We start from the raw sequence: 8,774 nt of genomic DNA, 5'->3' as shown, positions 1-8,774 counted from the left end.
TACAACGGCCAGACCACAGCCAGGCTGCACACAAACACAGGCACGCACACACGCACGCACACACGCGTGTGAATCCTGTCTCACAGCTGGGAGCCGCGCTGCTCTGTGGCTTCGATTTTCTTTCCGGTCCTTTTTTTAAACACTTCCTTCTGAAACTGCATCCCCTGCAGTCACAAGTGCAGCTGTGGTCACGGTGGCGGCTCCACACACACACACACGTGGTGGGAGGAGGCCTGCGTGGCGTCAAGGGGAGAAGGCCGGTCCTGTGAGACACACATGACTGACCAGCCCAGCCCCACAGCCAGAACTGGCCCTCCAGCTCCTGGACAGACGTCAGCAGCGTTTTCACTCCCCACCTCATCATCCCTCCGACACCCCCGGTCTCTCTCCTTTCCTCCGCATTTCGCCTGCCTGACCTTAAAGAATCTGAGCCCCTGCTGAGTCCCCAGCAGAAGACTTGGGGTGGCACTGACTGACCGCACAGCGGTCCGGAGAGCTCTGGACTTGCGGGTGTTTGTCGCTCTCTTTGAAACAAGAGAAGGAGGGGCAGTTACAGCCACCCCCCCCAAAAAAAAATCAGTTTCCCCCTCCCTGCTGGCACGGTGCAGCGAGGGGTTGGCGTCAGAAACGCTCAGGTTAGAGAGACAGACACTTTATTGTCCACTGCTGTGAAAATATGTCTTTGGCTTCTCCCACAGAAGAACAAAATGCAGGAGGAAAACATAAGAGTCACATAAAATCACATGAAATAAATAGATGGATAAATAAATAGATAGCAGGGCACTATATTTACGTACCTTCATTGAGTAGTTTTATTGCAGAGGGGACAAAGGACTTCTTATACATGTTTTTATCTGAATCCAGTCCCCTGTACCGTCTTCCTGAGGGGAGCGCTTTGAATTGAGAATGGAGTGGGAGTGTGGAGTCAGCTGTGATGTTCCTGGCCGTTCTGAGAACTGTATTATGAGAGACGGCGCAGAGCTGGGGCTGCTGTTTCCCAGTTATTTTCCCAGCCATTTTCACAATCCTGGACAGTTTGCTGTGTGTGTGTGTATTCCTGTCTGTGTGCCCAGGGGCTCGGTGCGCTCTCTCCCTCCAGAGCAACACCACCACAATGAAAACCCATCTCCGCCGGCGGTCCTCCAGTTGTCCTGAGGGGTCACTCCAGGCTGGAGAGGGCAGGCAGAGGTGGGGTCATGTGGTCAGCAATGAGGACATCCAGCAGTGTGACAGGACCGTCACAACCCCACTGCCTCCTCCAGGGCTCCTCAGCTGTCAGGGCTCAATATCAAACAGTGCAGGAGCCATGGAGCTCTATTGCCATCACCTCCCACCTCGATCACAGCAGGCATGTGACACACTGACCCCCTCCAACTGCATGTCCCAGCACCCCACTTCCAGAGGGTGAAGCTCATGAGACTTCTGGGCCACACCCTAGCTCACGTCAGCCCCGTACTGCAGGGCTGACTCACTGGCAGGCTCTGTGTGGAGTGTGTTTCAAAAGCCACTTCTATTTAAATGTCTTAGGCTCGCCATTTTTAGCTGAAATCGTGGGCTGCTCGATTATGCAACACACATGCATTCGACTCCACACACTGCTTGAAAACAACAGCAGAATGCCATCTTCCTCTATGCGCTATATAGGTTAAAGCAGCAGTTCTGAGTCTGCGTAACCTTCATAACGCTGCTACAGCCATGAAGGCCAGTGGTCCAGGAGAGAAATACTACAGGACAATAATATCCACTCAGAGCGCAGGCCGGCGTACAGTCGCCCCTGGGGTTTACTGACCAGTCCACCTGGCTGACACCTCACAGCCTGCAGCACAGATGCAGGGACACAGAGACGATTGCTGGGGCGTTTTGGACAGACAGTATTTAACCTGCGAGGGGATCCTGTTGGAATCCAGAAGGATTATATAACCTGCCTGTGCCTGGGCTCCTGTTGAAGAGCCCAGCAGCCCACTCACAGCCTGTCGCCAGCGGACACCTGCCAGCTCCCCCACAGCCTCGCCAGCGCTCAGGCGAGCGGTGTCCCAGAAACCGCTCCTCGGCTCCGGCAGGAGGGACAGGCTGAAGGACAGACCTAATCCAGTGCAGTCGAGACAGAGCGACTGCTGCTGCAGTCCGAGAGACTGCAGCTGAGCTGGAGGGGCAGAGGCAGGAGGATGCAGAGGAGGCAGGGAGGGGAAGGGGCAGGAGCAGAGGCAGGGAGGGGAAGGGGCAGGAGCAGAGGCAGGAAGATTCAGAGGCAGGGAGGTGCAGGGGCAGGAGCAGAGGCAGGAAGATTCAGAGGCAGGGAGGGGCAGGGGCAGGAGCAGAGGCAGAGAGGAGAAGGGGCAGGAGCAGAGGCAGGGAGGGGAAGGGGCAGGGGCAGAGGCAGGAGCAGAGGCAGGGAGGGGCAGGGGCAGGAGCAGAGGCAGGGAGGGGCAGGGGCAGGAGTAGAGGCAGGGAGGGGAAGGGGCAGGGGCAGAGGCAGGAGCAGAGGCAGGGAGGGGCAGGGGCAGGAGTAGAGGCAGGGAGGGGAAGGGGCAGGGGCAGAGGCAGGAGCAGGGAGGGGCAGAGGCAGGAGCAGAGGCAGGGAGAGGAAGGGGGAGGAGCAGAGGCAGGGAGAGGAAGGGGGAGGAGCAGAGGCAGGGAGAGGAAGGGGCAGGAGCAGGAGCAGGAGCAGGGAGGGGCAGGGGCAGGAGCAGGAGCAGGGAGGGGCAGGGGCAGGAGCAGGAGCAGGAGCAGGGAGGGGCAGGGGCAGGAGCAGGAGCAGGGAGGGGCAGGGGCAGGAGCAGGAGCAGGAGCAGGGAGGGGCAGGGGCAGGAGCAGGAGCAGGGAGGGGCAGGGGCAGGGGCAGGAGCAGGGGCAGGAGCAGGGAGGGGCAGGAGCAGAGGCAGGGAGGGGCAGGGGCAGGAGTAGAGGCAGGGAGGGGAAGGGGCAGGGGCAGAGGCAGGAGCAGAGGCAGGGAGGGGCAGGGGCAGGAGTAGAGGCAGGGAGGGGAAGGGGGAGGAGCAGAGGCAGGGAGAGGAAGGGGCAGGAGCAGAGGCAGGGAGGGGAAGGGGCAGGGGCAGAGGCAGGAGCAGAGGCAGGGAGAGGAAGGGGCAGGAGCAGGAGCAGGAGCAGGGAGGGGCAGGGGCAGGAGCAGGAGCAGGGAGAGGAAGGGGCAGGAGCAGGAGCAGGAGCAGGGAGGGGCAGGGGCAGGAGCAGGAGCAGGGAGGGGCAGGGGCAGGAGCAGGAGCAGGGAGGGGCAGGGGCAGGGAGGGGCAGGGGCCGTGATTGCAGTTCTGGAGGAAAACCTGCCTGTTTACTGCTTCCCTGGAAATTTCCACACACCAGCACTGGCCCCTCATGAAAGCCTAAGGTGGCCCAGCTCCTGCACAGCAAGACAGCTGGGATGACACAGGCTGCAACAAGCTGGGGTGATGACAGATGACACTCCAGTCAACAGGCACTACTGATGTCATCTGTGTGAACCAGGGATTGTTTTTTTAATGCAGACATGTTTTGGTGTTTTTTAAGAGTGCATGAGGAACCCCCTCTGCTGTTCTGAGGGGAGAGGGCTGTGATGTCTCAGCTGTGCGTAAAGACCCCCCCGACCGCCCCTGAAAGCAGGTGAACTGGGAGACGCTGCTGCTGAATGTGGCTCCCAGGGCCTGGTCCTTCCAGCAGGGGGGGGACCTCAGACAGGAGGTGGAGAGATGACAGCGTGGTGATTAATGGGTGCCCAGCGCCTGGCACGGGGGCGAGGGAGGAGAGCAGACACAGGACCGGCTGCAGCCCCGAGGGAAGAGGCCAGGAGAGGCAGATGGAGAAGTTGCGGGGGCCACAGCGCGTGAGAGAGCAAGAGACGGAGGGGAGCAGCAGCCCCGGGGGTCAAAGGTCAAGAGCACTCAGGGGCAGGGAGCTGCCTGTGGGGCTTGGGGTGGTGTGATGGCAGGACAGGTGGGGTACCAGTGGGATCTGAAACAAGGGCGCCCCGTGTAAGTATGTGGGCTCTGTGAGCAGAGACTTCACTGTTCCCAAAGAGGAAACGCGATCTGTCAGCAGGCTGGTCGCCTGACAGCACTCCTCCCCCCCCCCCCTCACAGTCCTGTCTGTCAGTTTGTCTGTCCGTCAGCCACAGCGCCAGAACCCCCACTCTGAGCACTGGCAGTCCAGACACGATAAGGAAAGGCAGCAGAGGAAGCTGGTTCCCAGGACACAGGTGTGGGATAATCGTGGTCAGGAGAAATCGTCTGCATCAGGCTTCTGTGGCCACAACGAGGGGCTGAGGGGGGCCGGTGGTCTTCTCCTCTGTCCCTGCCGCTCTCCCATGTGTGGAGCCTAGTTTTCTAACCACCCGTCTCGAGGCCCGGACTTGTTTCTTGGAAGAGAAACCTCCCCACACCCTTCCCTCACCCCTAACCCACCCCCCCGGCTACAATCTATTATTCTGTTTAAAGAGCAGACGCTGGGGGGTGACCTCAGCTTGCAACAACAGTTGTGTCTTTGTCTCTCATTGTCGGTGTGTGACGCTGTCGCCATCGCTCACCCAGCACACTGAGCAAACTCCCATTAAATATGCAGGAGCTTAAACGCCGGACCATTAAAAATTAATCCGCAGGATCAAAGCAGTGGAATACGCCCGCCCGACAGAGCAGGGGCCCCTGACCTACATGCAACAGACCACCCTCGACAGCCCCCGAGCCAACACACACCCAGCCACAATCTCACACAGGAGCACAGCCCGACACAGATACACACACCGACGTCCAAGACGCGCACACAGAGAAGGGCAGAGAGCACAGAAACCCCGTTTCAGCACAGAAACACACACAAAGGACCGAGGTGGGGGAGGGGCAGGATGGGGATTAGGGATTTCCATCCATCACTGGGAGACAGGGAACTGGGAATGGGGGCGAGGAGGGATTCGGGGGAAACGGAGGCAGGGGAGGGGATCCACTCTTTTCACACATCAAAGAAGGGGCTGGGAGAGGGAGGCAGAGAGGGAGGAGGGAACTGGGAACTGGGAGAGGGGACCCAGGGAGGGAGTGGAAAAGGGGAAAAATCCGACTAAAGCCAGGAGAGAGCAGAGGGAGAAGTCAGGCCCTGGCGGTCATCTACGTTAAAAACAAAATATCCAGTTGCGTAACCTGCAAGAACAGACTCGCCCCACGCACACCCGCCGTCTGAGCTGCCCCCCGTGAGGCAGCGACCTGCATCCCTGCGGAGTCCGGCTGCCCAGGGCCCAGCGACTGGAGCCACATGGGGCCTCACAGGACTCTCACTGGTGAGGTCACCGACTGGGGCCGCACGGGGCCACATGGGACTCTCACTGGTCAGGGCCCAGCGACTGGGGCCACACGGGGCCTCATGGGGCCACATGGGACTCTCACTGGCCAGGGCCCAGCAACTGGGGCCACATGGGACTCTCACTGTCCAGGGCCCAGCGACTGGGGCCACATGGGACTCTCACTGGCCAGCAGGCGCAGCGGGAGCTGCACAGGCAATTCGATGCAACGAAGGCCAGAGCGGACACCAGCGGGAGACACCTCACAGCCTGGAGCAGTTCGCAAAGCAGAATTAGCACTTTAAATCTTCGACACAATGCAGGGAAGAAATAATAATAACTCCTCACACTTCTATAGCTCTTTCCTGGAGACTCCACTCAAAGTGCTGTACAGGTCATGGGGATCCCCTCCAGCACCCCCAGTGTGCAGCCCCACCTGGATGATGCTCACTGTCTCTCCTCTCCAGCCTGTCTCCCCTCACTGTCTCTCCTCACTGTCTCTCCTCTCCAGCCTGTCTCCCCTCACTGTCTCTCCTCTCCAGCCTTCCCCTCACTGTCTCCCCTCACCTGCCTGTCTCTCCTCACTGTCTCTCCTCTCCAGCCTGTCTCCCCTCACTGTCTCTCCTCACCTGCCTGTCTCCCCTCACTGTCTCTCCTCTCCAGCCTGTCTCCCCTCACTGTCCCTCCTCTCCAGCCTGTCTCCCCTCACTGTCTCTCCTCTCCAGCCTGTCTCTCCTCACTGCAGTCGGGACAAGGGGAGTGAAGTATTTCAGCAGTTCTCTGGGTGACTCATACTGCAGGACACGCAGAGGCGACACAGGGCTCGAGTCGCGGTGCCCAGCACATGGGTCAGGGTGGCGTTCAACACCGTGACCGTCAGCACCCTTAACCACCTTGAAACAGGGGACCTGAGATCATGGGGGTCAGGGGCTCTGAGCAACCTCCTTCGGACTCCGGCCGCGGCTCTGGACTTCCAGAAGGTCTTAAAGGAAGATCTGGAGCCCCTGTCCTGCTGCTGTCCCAGAATAATGGTAACAGCAGTTACTGTCCTGGTGCCACAGGCGGGCGTGAGGACTGTGGCCACGGCAGACACGAGTCTCTCTCCACGCCCCCTGGCTTGCACGACAAGAGCAAACACACAGATCAGCCAGCCTCTGCCAGAGGAGAAGGCTGTCTTTCGCAATGTTTGCTTGTTCCGAGCGGGTATGGGCACGCCTCTGTTTACCCGCGCCAGGCCGAGGAGGCGCGCACACGCGTGGGGGGGGGGGGAGGACATTGGGCCCGCCCCGAGGACACTTACAAAACCTAGGCGTCAGCTTGTGACTTTTTTTCCCCTCGCGTGTTCGATTTACGCTGTAGTCATCCGAGGAGAAAATAAAAATCACACTGTCAGGCACGTGTCTGCCCACCACGCGTGAACTCGCACTGCCGCGTTCCTGCTCGCGCTCTTTTCGGGAGCGCACCCCCCTCTCTCCTGAGCACGCTCTCCAGTCGTCGGACCGGCGGCACCGAGCCGAACCGGGCTGTGTCACCGCAGACAAGCGCCCGGCCGACGCCACCCTGACGCTTCGCGGCTGCTCGTCAGCGTGACCCTGAGCAGAGAGACGTGCAGAGTTCGCGTGTCGGGAGCAGCGCTTTGAGAGCTTCACCGCGTTAATTATCGCGACGCGGTCGTTGCTTACCGCTCGCTTGGAGTTGGGATTGGCGTTAAGAAACCGTTCGCTTAAGACGGGGTGGGGGGGGTATTTGGGTGTGGGGTGCGCTCCCGTGACGGCGCGAATCAGAGGCCTGTTGCTCCTCTCGTGGTGAAGTTCTGCCACAGCAAACATTCAGAACGAAAACAAAAAAAACCTTCCCACAGGTGACGGCGCCGAGAGACAAGACTGACGTGCGTAAACAGCGCCCTAAAAACACTCATTAAAGCATGCAAGGGGTTAATTAGGGAGTTAATTGCAGTGAATGGATCGTTGTGCGGGGAAGGATGGGAGAAGAATGTGGATTTCACGGGTCCTGAGGGCTCTCGGGCCGGGGGGTCGCCGTCTCTGCCTCCCCCGCGGGCAGCACGCACCGTGGGAAGACGGACTCCCACGCTTTCTGCGCCCCATGAAGAGGAGTTTTGGCCGAAGACCTACTTCTGGGAAAGCACCAGACAATTGAAGCAAATTGTGCTGCTAATGAATTGATCTGCGATGATTAAAACCACAGAGCTGTTTGGCGCCGGGCCAGCTTGCCAAAGCTTATTGAGAAAACATTTCTAGCCGCGGTTTTAAAATAATTTGTTCCGGCGATGCTTCGGCGCATGGACGCGGCTCCATCGCTGTCCTGCAACTGAAGGACTTTATTTTTCCGCCCGAAGCTCGTTTTACAAGCACACACTTGTCGGTGTGGGTGTTTGTGTGGGAAGTGTTCGCGCCGAGGAGCGGCAGTAATATTGAGCCTGTCACTCACAGGAGAGAGACATACGGGGCTGCCTTCGGCACCGGGCGACACGGGTGTTTAGATTCAGTGTAGTTCGATATCTCTACAGAAACACTTGATATATACGATAAATCACAGGCCGGAGAGTGTATCTTTATCATAGCCTGCAGCTCTGTCACCCTGCAACTCACAGCTGGCAGCCCAGGTGTGGCAGGTGTGAGCCTGGTCAGTACCTGGATGGGAGACCTCCTGGGAAAAACTAAGGCTGCTGCTGGAAGAGGTGTTAGTGGGGCCAGCAGGGGGCGCTCACGCTGCGGTCTGTGTGGGTCCTAATGCCCCAGTATAGTGACGGGGACACTACACTGTAAGAAGGCGCCGTCCTTCGGATGAGATGTAAAACCGAGGTCCTGACTGTCTGTGGTCATTAAACAGCCCAGGGCGTTTCTCGAAAAGAGTAGGGGTGTAACCCCGTGTACTGGCCAAATTTCCCCCTGGTCTTTACCCATCATGGCCTCCTAATAACCCCCCCGTCTCTGAACTGGCCTCATCACTCTGCTCTCCTTCCCACTGAGAGCTGGTGTGTGGGGAGCGGACTGGAGCATCATCCAGGTGGGGGTACACACTGGGGGTGGTGGAGGGGATCCCCATGACCTGTACAGCACTTTGAGTGGAGTCTCCAGGAAAGAGCTATAGCAGTGTGAGGAATAATCAGGAAGATCTAGCGAGACGGCCTGCTCCCCTCCCCCTTCGCGCGGATCAGGAAAAAATACCCTGCGTGGGAGGTAAGAGAAACAGCGACGCGTTCACGGGGTGGGAGAGTGCGGGGAAAATGTAAGCGAACGCAGCGCTCATGTCTACAGCGTTTCAAAATACTGCAACTGCTAGCTAATACTGCAACCCCCAGCAACCGAAAATAAAACCACCCGACCGAGCTGGATTCAGCACGGAGGGGGGGGGGGGGGGGGGGGGACTTTAGGAGCCAGGGGCCAAGCAGGGCTGGACAGAGCAGCACGACACCGCGCAGGGCAGGACCGTCCAGAGAACTGACCCGCAGCGCTGCCTGCCGTGCGGAGCGGCGGGCGGTGACGAATCGCGGCTGCTA

This window comes from Atractosteus spatula, chromosome 26, assembly GCF_055471065.1.
Source record: "Atractosteus spatula isolate fAtrSpa1 chromosome 26, fAtrSpa1.hap1, whole genome shotgun sequence".
Taxonomy (NCBI): Eukaryota; Metazoa; Chordata; class Actinopteri; order Semionotiformes; family Lepisosteidae; genus Atractosteus; species Atractosteus spatula.
This window is presented reverse-complemented; position numbering follows the sequence as displayed.